Source organism: Puma concolor, chromosome D3 (assembly GCF_028749965.1).
Source record: "Puma concolor isolate L17-30 chromosome D3, mPumCon1.1.hap2, whole genome shotgun sequence".
Classification (NCBI taxonomy): Eukaryota; Metazoa; Chordata; class Mammalia; order Carnivora; family Felidae; genus Puma; species Puma concolor.
The window spans coordinates 92,256,397-92,274,265 of record NC_141678.1 but is presented as its reverse complement, the minus strand read 5'-3'; the positions used below and the strand labels follow the sequence as shown (position 1 = coordinate 92,274,265).

The 17,869-nt window shown below is 52.5% G+C and overlaps 1 long non-coding RNA gene across 1 annotated transcript; it reads right to left on the bottom strand.

Annotated features, from left to right (window-relative positions):
* Positions 1-2,060: 2,060 nt before the first annotated feature.
* Positions 2,061-17,100, bottom strand: LOC147575700 (uncharacterized). Its single transcript, XR_015242659.1, has 4 exons — positions 16,396-17,100; positions 13,292-13,355; positions 12,639-12,759; positions 2,061-9,240 (listed from the first exon to the last, which is right to left on the bottom strand). It is a non-coding gene; the product is annotated as an uncharacterized LOC147575700 (long non-coding RNA).
* Positions 17,101-17,869: the final 769 nt, after the last annotated feature.

Genomic DNA, 17,869 nt, shown 5'->3' with positions numbered 1-17,869 from the left:
CCACATCTCCTCGCAGACGACAACTTGAGAGAAGATGGAGGGAGAAAATGGGTTCCGGAAGGAACGGGACCAGGGACACAGTCCTCCCCGGGGAAGAGCCCGCGGAAGGGGAGTCCAGCCAGACGCCAAACCTCCCTCGTTCCTTTCGCGGGCTTCCTCCCCTCCCCCCAGCCTGTAGCTGACGCCCTCCTGGCAAACCGTGAGGCTGCAAAGCCCCTTCACCGGAGCTCTGGTGGAGCGAGCAGAAGCGCTGAGCCTTCTTGGCCGGCACCTGCAGGCCCCGTGGCGGCCCCAGGGCTCATTGACCGAGAGCCGGCTCTCGCGCCGCCTTCTCGCCCTGCACGGTTACCGCCCTCCATTTCACAGGCGAGGAACGCGAAGCGCCGAGAGGCGAACAGCTCGCCTGCTGTCACAGGGCAAGTGCACCCTGTGAGTCCAGAGTCCCTCCTCTTGGCCGGGGCGCCGGTCAGGCTGCCCTTCCGTTCTCCCGGCGCTCCTTCACGCAGCCCCAGTGTCCCCAGGCACCACTACTAAGTCTGCGAAAAGTGAACTTGAACTTGACAGACAAGGTCACTGCCTTCTGGGACAATCAAATCCCAGACAGACAACGACGATATGAGCGGAATGTGCGAGGGCCCCGTCAATAAGAACACAAATTAAAGAACTTCTTGTCTCTGGGGTCCAAGTTCTTTCATCTACAAAATGAAAGCATTGGAACACGTGGGGGTCACCCACCCTTTCTTGATTCACCCATAAAAATGCACGTCTTGAATATTTTTTATGAGCCAGACCCTGGAGACACCACATTCACCTCAAGGAACCCAGAGTCGTACATACGGAAGATGGACACGTACGATGTGCCGTGGATAATGCTGGTCACTCATCTATTCCCTCAGCGACGATTTGTTAAGTTTCTGTTATGCGTCAGAACAGGCAAAACTGGGCAAATCAGGATATTGGTGAATCCTATTCTGTCAGTATCCTAGCCATGATATTGTAGTATCATCTTGCAAGATGTTACCATCTGAGAAAACTCAGTGAAAAGTGCCTGGGCCCTTTCTGTATTATTTCCCATAACTGCATGGGAAGTACAATGATCTCAACACAAAAAGTTTCAAAGAGGGGCTGCCCAGGGTAGAGTCACATCCATCCTTGTCCCGGGATGTTGTGTGGGAGGATGTAATTTTGGAGCCGATGTGACCGGTGAAGGGACACCAACAGAAATGTAGAAGGGTGACCCAGAATCTGGCATCACCGAGTTACCTGTCTAACCAACTGTGAACCGTCTCCTTCTTGATTTCTTATTCTGTGGGACAATAACGATTTCTCACTGCTTAAGGCACTTATACCTGGGTATTCTGTTATTTGCGACTAAAATGCTCTAAGTGATACAGTCCTGGAAATCCAAACTGTCTCAGATAAAAGAATTATTGGAACGGGTTTGCCAGATAACATACGGGTCATCCACTTAACATTTAAATTTCAGATAAACAATGAATAATACTTTAGTATTGATACGCCTCCAGGATTCCATGGGAAATATACTAAAAATTATTTGCTGTTTATTGGAAATTCACATTTTACTGGGTGTCCTGTATTTTCATTTGCCAATAAAATAATAATACATATTATATATAATAAATAATAATATAAATAAATAATAACAAAATAAAAATAATATTTTTATTTGCTGGTACCCCTGTATTGGAACAGGAATGGATGTATACGGTATCTGAAAATCAGAATTTGTATACGCCTCGTTTCATTCAACTCCTGATGAAGGAGGTGAAAGTCAGGCAGGATTTATCGTTTAAGAAAAATATGTTTTCAGAGCACTGACCTCATACTTGGCTGCATGTATCACAATGTTGAGGGTGGAATTCTTCCTATCCCCGCTTCAGCCAAGGCCTCGAGATAACGGGGGTCAGCTACCCCCAGTTCCTCGCAGGGAGCAAGTTCTGTGGGAGCCCTGAGGAGAGGAGGGGCTACAAGTCAGTTACATGATGCTTGCCCCCACCAACCTCCTCAGCGAAAGCTACAAATTCACTCTCAAGTCAGAGTAAACTGGGGAAAAGGCCCTTTAATTTTAAGTGAAGTTCGGTACTTCACCGTATGAGGCTGGGCACTTTTGTTTCTGAAATAAGGCTGTTATTACTTCGAGAAGTTACCAAAAGATCGTGTATAACTCAAGCGAGATCAGAAAACTTACTTACGAGATCAGAAAACTTACGAGGACCGGCCTGAGAATCCATCCACGGGGCAGGAAAGGGATGTCAGAACAGAGAGGGATGTCAGCGTGCAGAGGACAGGGTGGTCTCCTGCTGCGTCCCGGGTGCCCTGCTCTCCGGTGCCCGGCTCTGTGTTCTCCCACCACCAGGCACTCATCTAAGCCCCTGACAAATCTTTGTGCGTCCAATGCTCTTACAGCCCATTGAGGTATGTATCTTATTTCCACTTGACCGAGAAGGAAATCCAGACCGGGAAAGGTTGAGTAAGGCACCCAAGAACACACGTCCATTATGAAGCAGTGCGACTATTTGAACCCAAAAGTTCTGGCTCCAGGACCACCCCTGGTAACCATTGGGCTACGCTGCCTCTTTCACCAAGTGGAGCAAATGCAACCAAAATCACAAAAAAGGCCCTCTGTGCTTAATACCTCACTAATTTTATCATCATCACCACCACCAGCATCAATTCTAAATCCCCACCAAACCCGTCCTGTACACCAACACGCTTTGCACCATTTGTATCACAGAAATGACGACTTTTCCAAATAATAGTGCCGAGAATAGCAGTTACCATTTATTGAGTGCCTAATACGGACTGTACTAAATCGTCTCCTAATCCCATTTAATCCTCTCAGCAAACCTGTGAGAGTTACTTCTTTCACAGATAAGACAGCTGCAGTTAGGAGAGAGTAAATTATCCGTGGCTCGCAAGGAAAAGATTTGTGTCCACATCTTTCAGACGCGGTGCCTGGCCCTTGCCGTTGGGAGCATCAGGCCTCCCCGAAAGGCTTCCGTCTCGAGTACAGAGTCGGGCTGATGGACTTAGCCTGGGCAAGAGGAAATTCCCCCAGGGCACCATGGCAATTGGTGACACTCTCTTGCTGCCCAACCTTTTCCCTCAATATTTCCATTTATTGGGGGATAATGCTTCTGGATTGTAATTTATAGCACAAATATCCTCTTCCTTGCTCCCTGCAAATTTGATTTAAGGAGGGCACCCACCTTACTAATATTTGGATAGTGTGAAGGAGGTCTGCAAATTTGGAAAACGATATAGCCATTACCAGGCAGCCAGCGTGCCCCTCCCGATGCATTGTGGGTCAGCGAGAGCTCGGTGTTTTGTAACCATGGAAACAAACTGAGTTTGAGAAGCCTGAGCATCCAGTTTACCCTTCAAAGATGGTAAAGGGAAAAAAGCTCTAAAATCACTCAGTGCCTAGGAATTACTTCTAAAATATCTAGACCTTGATGAAACCAGGTATTCTGGCTGACTCAGGAGACAGGAGAGGTTTCACCTACAGAAGTGTCACCAAGTCAGCCACCAGCTCCTCAGGGAACTGGAGCCACCAGTTCCCCCAACCCCCACCATTGCTCTTGCATTCACTCTGTCTCTCTTTCCAGAAGGACACCCCACTGGTGGATCCCCAGGGAAGAGTCTGCTGTCCTCAGCACCTGCCCCTTTGCGGTCTCCCTACCATTGGAGAAGACGTCCCCTAACCTGGGCGTCTCAAGCCAGCCGCCACATCGTCAAAACGGGTAAGGCCAAGGGACTTCCCTAGAAACTGAAGTCTTTCCTTCTTACACTGATGTCTTCCTGGTGTTCCTGAGATGACTCTTGAGGGTTATGTTTCCAATCATGGTCAAATCCAGCAGAGCCTGTGAAGCCTTTCTAGCCCGTGCGCCATAAGGAAACAGGGCTGGGGCCACATCTACCTTTGTGTCCGCTTCCAAAAACAACTTGGGAAATGTCACTTCTTCTGCTAGCTTTTACAGGCCAAGGGAGCCAAGGCCCTCCTCTGCGTTCCTGACTTTGGCCTTGGAAAGACATGGACTGCATCACTACTATACTCACAGCCTTGTCTGTTGCCCTGGCTTTAGCTGTATGTCCATCCAGATGAGATCTTTGGGGCAACAGGTAGTTTCTTCAGAGCAACATCTTCTTGGGCGACTTGATTAATTGGCTCAGGGCATGGGGTGCCCAGAAGTACATCATCTCTGTGCCCGGGAGATGGCCAGGAATGAGCGGGCAGGAAGCCCGGAGGAGGAGCACACACGTATGTTTCCTCCTGGACCCAGCAGCCCATCACCCACCTCGCATGGCTCGTCACAGCATCCTCACGGGTGGTGGCATCCAGATCTGACCTGGGCTCCTCCTGCGGCGTGAGCATTGATTGCACGAGCATGTAGCCGAGGAAAGAGCCTGTAATGCCACAATTATTGTTCATTTGTTGCTATGGTGTTTCTGTGGCCTGTTTGGATCCATGAATGTCTTGATTATTTTCAATTCCCATTTCTAGAACGTACTGTTCATCACAAAGTGCTTTGAAACCATCCTCGTGGGCTCTTCCTAACAGACCCACGTCAGTAAGGGCTCTGCCATTTCACAAACGAGCATGAGAAACACGGTGTGCTTTTAATAACGACAATCAGGGAAGGTGAAAGACAAGACACCATAAATGACATTATCATTCGAATAAAGAAACTCGGCTTTCAGTTACATTACATTTGACATCAACTGACGTTTTGAGGTCAAAGGATGTCATTTGGTGTCACTGAGGCTTTGACACCTAGTTGGCGTCACACGGGAAGGAGATGATATTTGAAGAACAAGGTTACTGTTTTTAAAGGGACAAGCGGTGAGGCTGGAGGAGGAGACCTGCAACGGTTCTGCTTCTCAACTCTTTGGTTCCCAAAGAAACGGTGTAGGAAACTAACCAAGTCACAGTCCAATCTTTTATGTATTGGAGCCTATATTCAGAGCAGGCTTACATCACTGTGTAATCAATGCGTAACCATTGCTGTGCATTCATAAATAACATTAAAACAGTGGGACAGCGTGAGCAACTTAAAAAGAGAAAAATGATCTCCTCCTCTGGGGGAAATAAACCACGGTGTCTTCATGCAGCGGAATTCTCTATCGCAGTGAAAATGAAGGACTTAGAGCTACAAATGCCAGCATACGTGGGGACACCACAAGCAAACTTGAACTTAAAAGTAGGTTGCCCACAGCACTGTACCACTTATGGAGACTTCAGAAGTGTGCAAGAGGAAGCAATATATGGTTTAAGGATACACCGCTATGTGGGAAAATTATAAAGGACGTCAAGTGAATGATGAACACAAAATTAGGTTGCGGTGACCTCCAGGAGGAGGGGTGACCTCTGGGAAGAACGTATAAAGGCCTCAGCAGTACTGGTCCAATTCTCCTGCTTCAGGGGAGAGCTGGTCTGAGAGCATCTGTAGTATTATTCCTGTATCTCATGTGCTCTTTTAAATCTCTTTGTTTGTGTTTATGAGCCATAATTTTGGCCATCAGCTTGGTTTTTTCCGTCTACCCGAGATCCTTGGTTTTTCCCATCATCCAGGAAGGCTGGTCCAGGCCTTGCTCCTGCCAAACAGGCGGGTTAGCTTCCATCTTCACAGAAAATAACTTGCTGTGGTCAGAGGGTATGCTCTCTACTGTTTTGTGTAATAGGATCATAAATTATTTCAAACCCTAATGATTAGGATCAATAACAATGAGTAGAAGCAAGACCAGTGGCTGAATCATCAAATATGTGAGTTTTCATCCGAAATGAAGCAACTGTGAACCAGGATGATGATAATAGTTTTTTAAAATTCACAGCAGAGGGGCACCTGGGTGGCTCAGTCGGTGGAGCATCCGACTTCGGCTCAGGTCATGATCTCACCATTCCTGGGTTCCAGCCCGCGTCGGGCTCTGTGCTGAGTGTTCAGAGCCTGGAGCCTGTTTCGGATTCTGTGTCTCCCTCTCTCTCTGCCCCTCCCCCACTCGTGCTCATTCTCACTCTATCTCTCAAAAATAAATTTTAAACATGTTAAAGATATAAAAATACAATTAAAATTCACAACAGAATGCGTTGGCACAAACCATACAAAATAAAGTATATGGTCTATTTCCACTTTCTTCCTTTGTATACTTTTCCCGGAACACAACAAGATCATACTGGAGACTAGCCTACCGCGCCCAACCCTCTTCAACTCGCAGAGAGAGCTATTTAAAGTCACAAATAGTGCCCTAGAGCCTCGCCTAAGCCCAACTCCCAGAGGTGCCAGCCCGCACCTCCCCACGTCTTCCTGGTCCCTCCGATGCGTTCTGGCTCCTGTCGAGAGGATACACAGGCTTGAGTCTGGAGATCTAACACAGATTTGGGAGGTAAGAGATGCTTTCATTCTAAAGCCAAAATCTACAATCTAAGCCACCTACTACGTCACAACCTCCCTTTGTGGGACAGTATGTTGTTATACCCTGGTGAGCAGGTAGGATTCCTAAGTAGATCCAGTAACAAATAGATTTGTGTGCAAAATGGGATCTGACCTGATTCTAGCACAATGTGCGATGGCAGATGCTTGTTTGTGTGTTTCCTCCAAAGGCTCTCCGTTTACCACCACCCTCTTGTAATTCTTCCAGTATTGTTGGGGGAAGGGCAGTCTGTCACGTGAACATCCTTCTATTAACACCTTCTAGCCTTTGACTGTCCAGGACAGAAGGTTTGGAATAGGTAGCCGGGGCTCTTTGTACAGGACGAAAGCAAGATGGCAGGCGGCAAGGGCAACCCTAAATTGCCCTTAAATCTTCAGAAACAGGAAACGTCTTAACTGCCCTCTTGGCTTCCCAGTAAAATGAGCCACCACTTTCGGTCGGTCTTAGGAAGCAGGATGGCCTGATGGTTTCCAGGAAGTAGGCACACCTCCTCCAGGCAGCCTTCTCTCGTGGTCAAACCACCTTGCTCTGGAGCATCAGGGCTTCCCGCCTTGGGACGCCCACAGCCGTCAGAGCAAAGCCACGGTGCCCATCAGTGTTCTGGCTGCAACCAGAGCCACCACCCCTGGCTGACCTCGGCACAAGAAATTCACCGGCATGGTTCTGAGTGGGGGGAGGGTCACAGAAGGCTGCCAGGAACTCCGGAATTCTGGAAGTTCAAAGAGCAGGAAGCGGCACGGCCGTCTCTCTGCCTGCAGGGTCTGGCCGAGATTCTAGCACTGGACAACAATACGGTGACCGGAGCAGGCTCACGGTGTCACTTCCTGTCGGTGAGCGGCAGATCCGCGGGGAGCCTCCAGTAGGTGCCTCGCAGGTCTGATGCCCAAGTTCAGACCACAAGGGGCAGAGCGGGGGCGGGTCACTGCATCTCACTGCACTTCACTGACTCCCGCTCACACAGCCCACCTCGGGGATTCTGCCAAGACACTAGGGAACAACAAATGCCTGTTGAATGCACTGCTAGATTCTCACACACACACACACACACACACACACACACACACACACACACTCTATCTCTCTCTTCCTCTTTGTCCCTGACTCTCGCTCCCCAGAGTAACAACAGCTCTAACACAGTGTCGCTCTCCTTATTTCAAACGAACGGTGCATTCACTCCTCCCCGACAGCTGGCAGCCCAAAGCCTGGGCACCGGGGTGCCGCTCCAGCCACACTCAGCTTCCGCTCATGTGCGTCCCCACCATGCCCACGCCTGCGAACCACACCGGGAGCAGCTCCTAGCAAAGTGCCCGGCAGACGGACGGAGAGGAGAGCAGGATGAAAGTGGGAATTAGCTCCCAAATATCCATATGACTTCAAGGAAGGAGATGCTCACAACTTCTGCTGCTGTCATGAGGCCAGAGCAGATGCTCGTCGCGTCTTCCTACCGTCCCGTTTGGCCTTCGGCCAGCGTCTCAAATGGCGTGAGGTCCTCATACATGAGGGCTTCCCAGATATTTGCTCTTGAGGGATCTGATGGCTGTCGGTCTGATCCGTAGAGGACTGTATTAGTCAGCACTCTCCACGGAAACAGACCTGATAAGACGTGTGTGTATATATAGAAAGAGATTTATTTTAAGGAATTGGCTCCCGTAATTGTGGAGGCTGGCAAGTCCACAATCTAGAGTGGACCACCAGGGTGGAGTCCCAGGGGACAGCTGATGTTTTGGCTCAAGTCCAAAAGCTGTTCTGCTGCAAAATTCCTTCTTTGGAGGCAGTCAGGTGTCCATCAACTGATTGGATGAGGCCCACCTACCCACACTATGAAAGTAATCTCAAAGCCCACGGATTTAAGGATTAACCTCATCCCAAAACACCCTCTTGGAAACATCCAGAATAATGGCTGCTGACATGTCTGGGCTCCGTGGCCCAGTCAAGTTGACACGCAAAATTAACCACCGCAAGGGGCATGTTAGCCCGTGAGCAAATTTCACCCGCAGACTGGTTGGCGTAACGGGACGCCTCTCAGGCTGCCTCCCCTAGATCCCCTCCACGTCTCTTCTGTCCTCACGACCTCCTGTCTCTTGTCAAGTGCCAATAACGATTTCTTTCATTCTCCTGTTTGTTTCAGTCTCACAAGAAATGGGAAACAGCCAGCCTGAACGTCTGTCTCCAAATCAGAGGAACCACCGACTTGGCTCCATACTAAATCCCCCCAACCGGGAGCATCCATGAGCATCCATCAGAGTTTCAGGAGTGGGAAGCACAACTACAATAAAAGAAGAAAACACGAGGGGCTCTGGATGGCTTTCGGATGCACCACGGGCCAGGCTATAGTCCCCAGTTACTCAAGCCCGGACAGGTGCTCCTGGGGAGAGGCCCCAAGGAGGTGAAGGTAGCCCCTGCTGGCTGGGGTGAGGACAGTTATCTTCAATGACGCGGGTGAGCCTGAGGAAGGCGGGGGAGAGAGGAAATTCTGCCCGGGCCTTGGAGCCTTGTCCTTCGGTGACAGACGCTGTACTTACTGTTCTTTGGGGACAGATGGGTACCTGATTCCTTCAATGGGCGGGTAATATTCCAGTGTGTGAATATACCACATTTTAGTCACGTAGTCTACAGGCGGTGGACATTTGGGCGCTTCCGACTGGGGCTGCCGTGAAGAACGCCACCAGCCTTTGCCGGGACGTGCGTTCAGTTCCCTCAGGCATTTATCTAGGAGCCGGATGGAGTGTTTGACTTCTTGAGTTTCCTTAAGGGAAGGGACTGCGTCTCTTCCTTCGGTATTCCCAGCACCTGGAAAAGCCCCACGTAAAATAAACATGGTATTGAAGCAAAGACCCAACGGCCTATGAGGCAGGTGAAATTTTCGTCACCCCCGTGGTTCAAATGGGCAAAGTGAGTCTCCAAGAGCGAATCATTTGCTAACGCTCACACAAAGAGTAAATGCCAGGGTTGGGGCTTAAATTTGGGTTACCGCCCCCCCCCCCCAACCCACCCTCCTGTGCATCTACTGTACTAGGTAGCACTAAGGACTGGAGATCGGCCCTTCGGGTTTGCGTCGGTTTCCCACGGCCGCTGAAGCAAAGTGCCAGAGATTCACTCTCTGGCGGCTCTGGGGCCAGAACCCCGGAAGCGGGGTGTTGACGGCACTCATTTCTTCTGAGCCCCTGAAGAAGAGTCTGTTCTCCGTCCGTCCAGCCTTCTGGGGGCTCTGGCGGCCCCTGCTGTTCCCTGGCAGCCGGAGGCATCTCCGCCTCCACTCCCACCATCACCTGCCCTCACCCGGGGTCTCTGGATGACTTCTCTTCGTGTAAGAACCCTGGTCGTTGGGGGTAGGCCCCTCCCCCAATCCATTAAGACCTTATTTTGACTAATTACATCCTCAAAAGCCCTATTCGAGTAAGATCCCATTCTGAGGTTCTGGGTGAACGTGAATTGGGGGGGGGGGCGCTATTCCAACCAGAACACAGTCACACAGACCTGACCGGGGGCCTTGGCCCCTCACCAGCTGTGTGACCTCACCGTCCTCATGCCCCCGCCGCGGTGTGACAGCGCGCCCCACACGGTCCCTGTCGCCCCGACGGAATGTCGACATCGTCCCCATGTACTCCCAAGAGCGTTTAATCTCGGCCAACAAACCGTGCCGTCTTGTGGGCTCCCCAACACACAGGAAGCCCCCACTAAACGGCAACTTCTGCCGTTAAGAGAAGCAGCAGTCAGTGGTGGGGCCACACGTGTTGGGCAAAGGCTTTCTACAACCTGGGAAGCGAAAGCAGAGCCCACAAAGAGTCCACAGCTGCGGCCGCTAAGTAGCACAGACCCGTCGTGTGCGGGGGGGTGGGGGGGGGGTGGGAAGGAGGGTAAATGGGGCTCTGGTTAGGGCGGCCACCACCCTCCCCGACTAGGGCACCTCCAGCAACAGCCACGCTAACCACACAGCACCAGGAAGTGTCCGCACAGCAGGGGTTGCAACACGGTGCCGAATCCCGTTCCCCACCTTCTCCCCCCGCTCCCCCTGCCCCCAGCACGACCTGACAAATACTGGACCTCCAAAGTCTGTGGGATTCACGCAAGAGCCGTCGAGATTTCCCAGGTCAAGGTTTACCACGCTCAGGAGTGGTAATTCCAGCTCTGGGGGACGGACAGGTGGACTCTCAACGACTTCCATTTCTTTGTAAAGGACGAGGTCGGACCCCTCCACCTGCTCTCGGTGTTCCCCAAGCATCTGGCAGCAGATCCAACGGTCTTGTTTCCCAAAAATGGAGTTTCCAGGGCCCCAAGCCAGTTCCACCGGTATGAGCCTCTGGGGTTGAACCCGGGAACCTGATTCTCAGAGACCATCCCTTAGGATTCTTGTGCGTTCTCAGAAGCCATAGAAGCTGCTGCCAGGGATTGGGGTCCGAAGGGAGGAGCCAGCAGGGAGGTCTATGGCCCCACACAGTTTTTCATTTTTTTTTTAACGTTTATCATATTTGAGAGAGAGAGACAGAGAGAGACAGGACGTGAGTGGGGGAGGGGCAGAGAGAGGGGGAGACACAGAATCCGAGGCAGGTCCAGGCTCCGAGCTGTCAGCACAGAGCCCGATGCGGGGCTTGAACCCACAAACTGCGAGGCCTGAGCCGAAGTCGTATGCTTAACTGACTGAGCCACCCAGGTGCCCCTCCACACAGTTTTTACCTACTTCTCACCAAATATAGATTAAAAAACATAATCCTAGGACTCTTGACAATCTTTTTTCCCATCTCCTTAAATATGTAACCTAGTGAGGCCTTTGCATGTTCGAATCCATTACAGGGAAGGTATGACATTTCACTGCAGGTCTAGGACTTTCTATCTAATATGGTTGCCACCGGCCAGATGAGCCATTTAGATTTAAACGAATCAAAATTAAATGTAACACTCTGCTCCTCAGTGCACTCGCCACACTGGCCACATTGCAAGCGCTCAGGAGCCCCGGTGGGGAGGGGGCATGGAGTCGCCTTTCATCCCTGAAGAAAGTAGGGCTCTGGAGGAGTGTTTGTACACGTGGGCTGCACAGGAGAGTCACCTGGGGAGCCTTCCGAACCCCAGTGCCCAGGCTATACCTAGGCCAATTTCATCGCCACCTCGAAGGACGGGACTCAGCCATTTCTACAGGGAGCTTGCACCAGGGTCACTGGTGGGATTGTGAAAGCAGAGCTTGCCTGGGGGAGAATCTCCAGTTCAGTCAGTCCAGTAAGTGAGAATTTGCATTTCTAACGAGTTTCCAGGGAGCACACGTGGCAATCCATGCCTCAGAAGAAAGGTAACCCCGAGAGCACCTACCTGTCCAGAGAGCACCACACTGTCCCCTCAGCAGGGCCCCACTCACCCTATGCAGCCGAGTAAGAGGCAGAGCCCTGTTCCTGAACCAAGGCGCTGTGGCCACTGGGAGAAAGCTTTGGAAGGCATTAGAACTATCCAAGACAGAGACCCAAACTGAGCTTGAAAGGAAATTTCTCTTTTTCTCCCAACTAACTTCCCTCATTTTTTTTTTTTCTCTTTCATCCCCATTCCCAAGCCTCTGAGGCTGCTGCTGTGGCAGCCACTCTCGCCCAGCGTGGCTCCCCAAGATGAATGGGAACGAGCCACGGGCCCCTTCCAAATGCTCCTGCCACTGCCGGGCAGGGAAATCCGGGTGAGATTCCCCAGGTCCTGCCATCTGTCTGGTGTGATCCGTCTGCCTCCTGGTCCCCAACAAAATCAAAGGTCAAAATGGGTTCTACCTGCAAAAATGATGCCCCAGGCTTTGTGCAGCCTGCGATTTCAGGAAGCCAGAGCCCCATGAGTAATATTTCAGGCTCACACATTTAGACTTACAAGGAGACGGGCCACCACGGTAGGGGACCCAAACAGCCCACAACGGCCTGTGAAGCCAGCCCCGAGCGTCTGCCAATCACACCACCTTGGTTCTGGTGGAAGGATCGTCCTGCCGTGTTAACAGTCAGGACAGGTAAGAGAGTCCATTGCAAAAAAAGGAAGTTGCTCTCACCTCATGTCAGTCTCTGTGCCTTAAAGACACGAAGGGTAATTGCTTCTCTGAGTTGCTTCATTTCACTAACTCCAAATCTTGAATGCTATTTTGAGGAAAAAAAAAAAAATCTCCGTTCTTTCTTAGTCTCTCTTTTTTGATTGGTAATATTAGAATACAAAATGAGTAAACCGAATCCTACCACAAGCCAGAAGGAAATGTAACGTGCTTAAGTATAACGCTGTCCCTGTTCGCATTCTGGCAACGCCGGGCAGCGAAGGATCAGCTCGTCTGTCTTGTTCCGATGACTTTCAGGATGGTAACTGTTAAAGACACAAAGAACAAAACTATAAAGCACAGCAATACTGTCTTTCAGACTTACCGACGGACATGCACGTCAGTGGAGTATTCTTGAATTCACTTTATAGAAGAATGTAACGTGTTTGTAGTCTCCGGCATCTCACAGGGATTTACGTTTCACATCAGATGGAATATTGTTGATTCTTTACACACTTGAGAGCGAGCAGGAAGAGATTCCTTTTCCACTGCAAAGGAATCTAGGGATTCCGGGCATCTTGTAGTTTGTTCATCTTTCATTCCCAAGCACTACCGTGACATTTATAAACGTAATCCCCTAATTTGGTGAAGAAACCTGGCCCTCTGGTTCTAAGGCTCGGCCTTCAATGCAACAAAGCAGGCAGGTCCCACCAAAAACAGGGGGGTTTCTGACTCCCCAGACCTTTGACCACCCTTGTTCCCCTGGGCTTCAGCTTTTCACTCAGGAAATTAAAGAGAAGAAAAGGAAAATATTTAAAATTCAATCACAAGTGTGTCTATGCATCATTAAGGACAGACCTTTGTCCTGTTGCTTTCGAAACGTTGTGAATTCTTCTTGAGATTACTGTTGTACTTTGTTCTTCTGGAAAAAAGAAAAAGCTTTAAGCACCCTAAAATGAGGCTTTCACCTGATACTAATTTTCTTCTTAGTTATAAAGGCCATTGTCTGTTTGAACAAAGAGGAATACTAGCTCTTAGTAGCTGTTTACATTATAGGAATGAGGGCACTGAGGGAGGAGGGGAGAGAACCTTCTTCATTAATGAGCCAGGGACGTTGATTACCGCAGACCCACAAGTTCTGAATCGAAAGGGGACACCCAGATTTTTTATTCTTTCCCTGCAACTAAGATACTATTGTTTCACATCTGTTAAATGCCGAGAACACATTTTAGACCACTCTAGGTTAGTGTTAAAATTTAGATTAAACAAGCAGTTGAGAGTCTGATTTAAAAACAACAACAACAAAGCACCCCAGAGCTCTGGGCCCTCACATGTCAAGTAACACCACCATCTTGTATGAACTGGAGGCATCCACACTGAACACATAGGGCCCAGGAGCAAGTTAGCCATGCGGGACTGATTCACCCAAGCAGCCTTGACCATTCGGGGGGTGGCAGCCTCTTGCACAAAATAGGCTTTCAATAAATATTTATAGAACAAATGAGTGAATGAATGTCACTTGAATTAAACATGACTCGTTTGTACCTGCATAACTCGCTTTCCTTTCAGTGATTTGAAATTTTGCTGACAGTGTCCTTCGGAAAACTTAGAGCAGAGAAGTTTCCAGTGCCTCAAAACTCCCTGGAAACCCCTCCAATCTGAGCATGCGGCAGAATTCAGCCATACGTTCCTAGCCTTAGTCAGAATATTTTTATTTTTAAAAAATGAGCTGAGCCGTCTGTATGAATAAAGAACTGTGATACCACGTGATAGACATTCTCCCAAGCACTGATTTGACTTTAGACCCGATCATGGGTTTGTTTCAAATTCAGAGCACAGGAGACACAGGTCAAGAATGGTTGGTTTTTATTTAATCTTTGGAGAACAAACTCAGAAATGGGAGAGGAAGAGTTACACACGCAGATTAAATAAGAGGCAGGGTCCCGACTTTTAATAGGATTGTTTCTAACTTAACAGATAATCAAAGCATTCAATGAAGGCGTAATTTGTCAGCCAGAGGTTAGTCTATTGTTCCCCCAACCAGCAAAGGGGGTGGTTGCACGGATTCAATTCACGAGGGAATCCGTGTTTACCATCTGGGAGTCCTAATGGAAAGGCACACAATTTTCAAAAACTGGGAAAAAATAATAATGCATCTTGCCACTGAAGCCTGGTGGTACCTTGCTGTATTTCTCTCTTGAATACAACAGGCTACATTTCAAAGGGCCATTTTCTTCCATGTGGAAATATTTATTCGCTAGCTACCGCAGGGCAGCAGGGAGGTACTAAAGCATTTCATGTTTAGAGTTTCGGGGGCAAATTGCTTCTGCACACGTTGTCGTGAGTCGGTGGATTCTGCTGTGTTCTCTGTCTCTCCATCGTGACTTCATTAATCTTTTTTTTTTTTTTTTTTTTTTAATATAGAGACTTTCATTTATTGCTTCTAGAAAGCCAAGTGCGCCGCAGCGGCTCTCTGCGGCGTCGTTCCTGAGCACCTATGCTGTGCTGGGCGCTGGCTGGGGCAGAGGCCTCCAAAAGGGCCGCAGAGAGAGGACGGGTCGCCGGCCAGGGCGCCCAGGAGTCGTGAGTCCCAGGCCCACCTCTCCGGGCCACCTCGAGCTGGGAGTGAGTCGGTTTTTCCAGGACACGCACTGACTTAAATCCTTGGCCGACTGAAAATCCCTTCTGTGAGCTCAAGCTTCCACGCCGCTGCCCGCCAGAAAAGAAGTTCCCAGGATTTGGGGGTGCTGGGGCTCAGGGCAAACAGCGCTGGACGCAGGGGAGGGGGGCTCTCGCGAGGGCCTGTTTTGCATCGATCTACGATTGTGCTTAGGTTGCATTTAGACGTGGCGTTTTAAAAGCCAAATTTTGGCATTTTGCTTTTAATCCCGACTAAAGCCCTTTGGTATACTGACTTAAAAGGTTTTCAGAGTGCCACGACTTTGCAGCTGGGGTAACATCTTTGGAAAGATTAAGAGAGTCGATTTTCTAAAGCGTTTGTGGGCACAAGCACAAGATTGTCGGTCCTGCCGGAAAAGCCAGGGAGAGAGGGTCGCGCGAGGAGGCCCTCTCCCCGTCCGTCCCCGAGCGCGCAGGGCGGCCCTTCCGAGCGGACGGCCGGGGGAACCCCCGAGCAAGCCGGAACCCCCCCCCCCCCACCACCACCACGTCGCCCGGCCCGCGGAACCCCGAAGCAAGGCCAGACCCCCCCGGGCCGGGGGACCTCCGAGCAAGCCGGAACCCCCCCCAACACACACACACCCCGGCCCGCGGGACCCCCGAGCACGGCCGGATCCGGCGCTCCCCGACACGGGTCCCCGGGGAGCACGGCCTCCTCCCCCCGACCCGGCCCGGGAGATCCCCGAGCACGGCCGCATCCATCCGCTCCCCGACCGCGGGACCCGGAGAGCAAGGCCGGACCACTACCCCCCCCCCCCCCCAACGCCCTGCGGGACCCCCGAGCGCTGCCGGACGCCCCACCCCAGCCCGCGGCGACCCCGAGAGCACAGCCGCACACCCGCCGGCAGGGGGCGCCCCGGCCCCCCGCAGAGACAAAGGCCCGCGGCGCGGCGGGGCGTGGAGGCCGTCCCCAGAGCGCCGGCGGAGCGGGCGGGGGCGGCGCGCGGGGACCGAGGCCCTGCCCCCCGCCCCCCTCCGTCGCCTCCCGGGCCCCGCGCAGCCGGGGGTGGGGACCCGGCCGCCGGCGCCGCCTCCTCGCCCGGGGAGGAGGAGCTGAGCGCGGCTCCCATTTTCTGCGTTGTCCCGGGAGTGCGTCCCCGCGTCCGCCCGCCGCCTTCCTCGTGGCTCCCCGGGCCCCCGGACCCCCCGCTCGGCGAGCCCGCCCGGCGCCTGCCTTCCGGGGGAGGACGAACCAGGGAGTCCCGACGCCGGCGTCCCGGGAGGGACACCCGCCCCCGCCCCCGCCCCGGCGACTCCCGCCCCCGCGGCTCCCGCGCGGTGACCTCATTCCCGGCGCTCCGAGGTGAGGCGGGTGCAGCCGGAGCCGGAGGCCCAAGGAGGGCAGAGCTGCCCGCCGCTCCCCGGGGTCCGCAGGCACCCGCACCACGCGCGGGGCGTCCGTCGGGTTTTAAGACACGGCGCGGGCCGCCCCGCGACGCTCGAGCTCGGAGTCCTAGAAACTTTTTAGTGCCCGTGACGCTCCACCGTCACGGCCTTCTTCCCAGTTAGCACACCTCTTCCGTGGCCGAGGGCCCTCCTCCCTGCCGTGGCCCGGAGAGCCGCAGCCTGTCGCCCGGGGCGGGGGGGGGGGGGGGGTCCTAAGGCTGCCGCTGAGAAACGTTAGCGCAAGTCGGTCACCGGGACGCGAATCGCCCTGCAGAGCGAGGGCGGAGAATCTGGTTCATGGGCACACAGCCCGCAGCTGGCTCCGGGGGCCCGTGACTCACCCTGTCCTCGCCGAGTTCACGCACTGGAAGCCCGCTTCTCCCCGGTAGGCCCGAGGCACCGGCAGCCCTTCTCCCGGCCGCGGCACCTGTGCCTGCAGCGGACGCCCGGCCCTGCGTCCTGCTGCCTCCTTGAAGCTCCAGCCTGCGGGGACTCTGCCTGGCCACGCGGCCAGCTCTCTCCTCACGGTGAAAGGGTTAGGCCGGAAGAAGGGAAATAAAAGCCAGGGTTTGGAATTAGATTTCCTGTGCATCTTCAATGCATTACAGCAGAAATCCAGAAGGGGGGAAACAATCAGGAGCCAAGGCCTAGTGCCCTGGTGAACCGGGGCTGCCTCCCCCGCCCCCCAGAGTTGGGAAGATAGGAGCACCGGGGGGATGACACACGCATTGGATACATTTTCTGGTTTTTTAAGAATAAAAGTTTTATTTCAGAGAGAAGCACAAAGCCACCACTGTCTCCAGCAACCCAGGGCTTTGCCAGGACTCAAGGACCTTCGAGAGGGAAACAAAATGGCATTAGCTCCGGATGAAGAGGCGTCTGCAGGGGCCCCAGCAGCTCCGCCCCTGCGGCACCCAGGCTTGGGCTCGCTGTCACCTTCCGCACAATCTCTTTCCCTCTCAGGCCCTGTTCCTCCTGTTAAGTCAGCCCCAGGCCCGAGCCCGCCCCTCCCCCATCCCATCATCCCCAGCGGGGCTCGGTTTACCTCCTGGAGTCCCGCCTTCAGCCGCTGAAAAGTGTGAGGCTGCATCACTGACCCTCCTCTATCCTCACGTACCCTCCCGTTCAACTCCACGCATCGTGACCGAGCGCCCACAGGGTGCCAGATGCAGCCCCGAGCGCCGAGATCCTGTCCTGTCTTGGGGTGTCCACATCTGTCCTGTAGCTCAAGTCACAAAGCCGCGTGGACCGGGGCCCCGCTAAGGTGATGCTCTCCAACTCAGGGTGGACTCTCGCCGCGGCCGATAGAGCCCATCCCTCCCCTGTGGGCTCCTCGGCCCGACACCCGTCCTTCCCAGTTCTCTCCAGGCT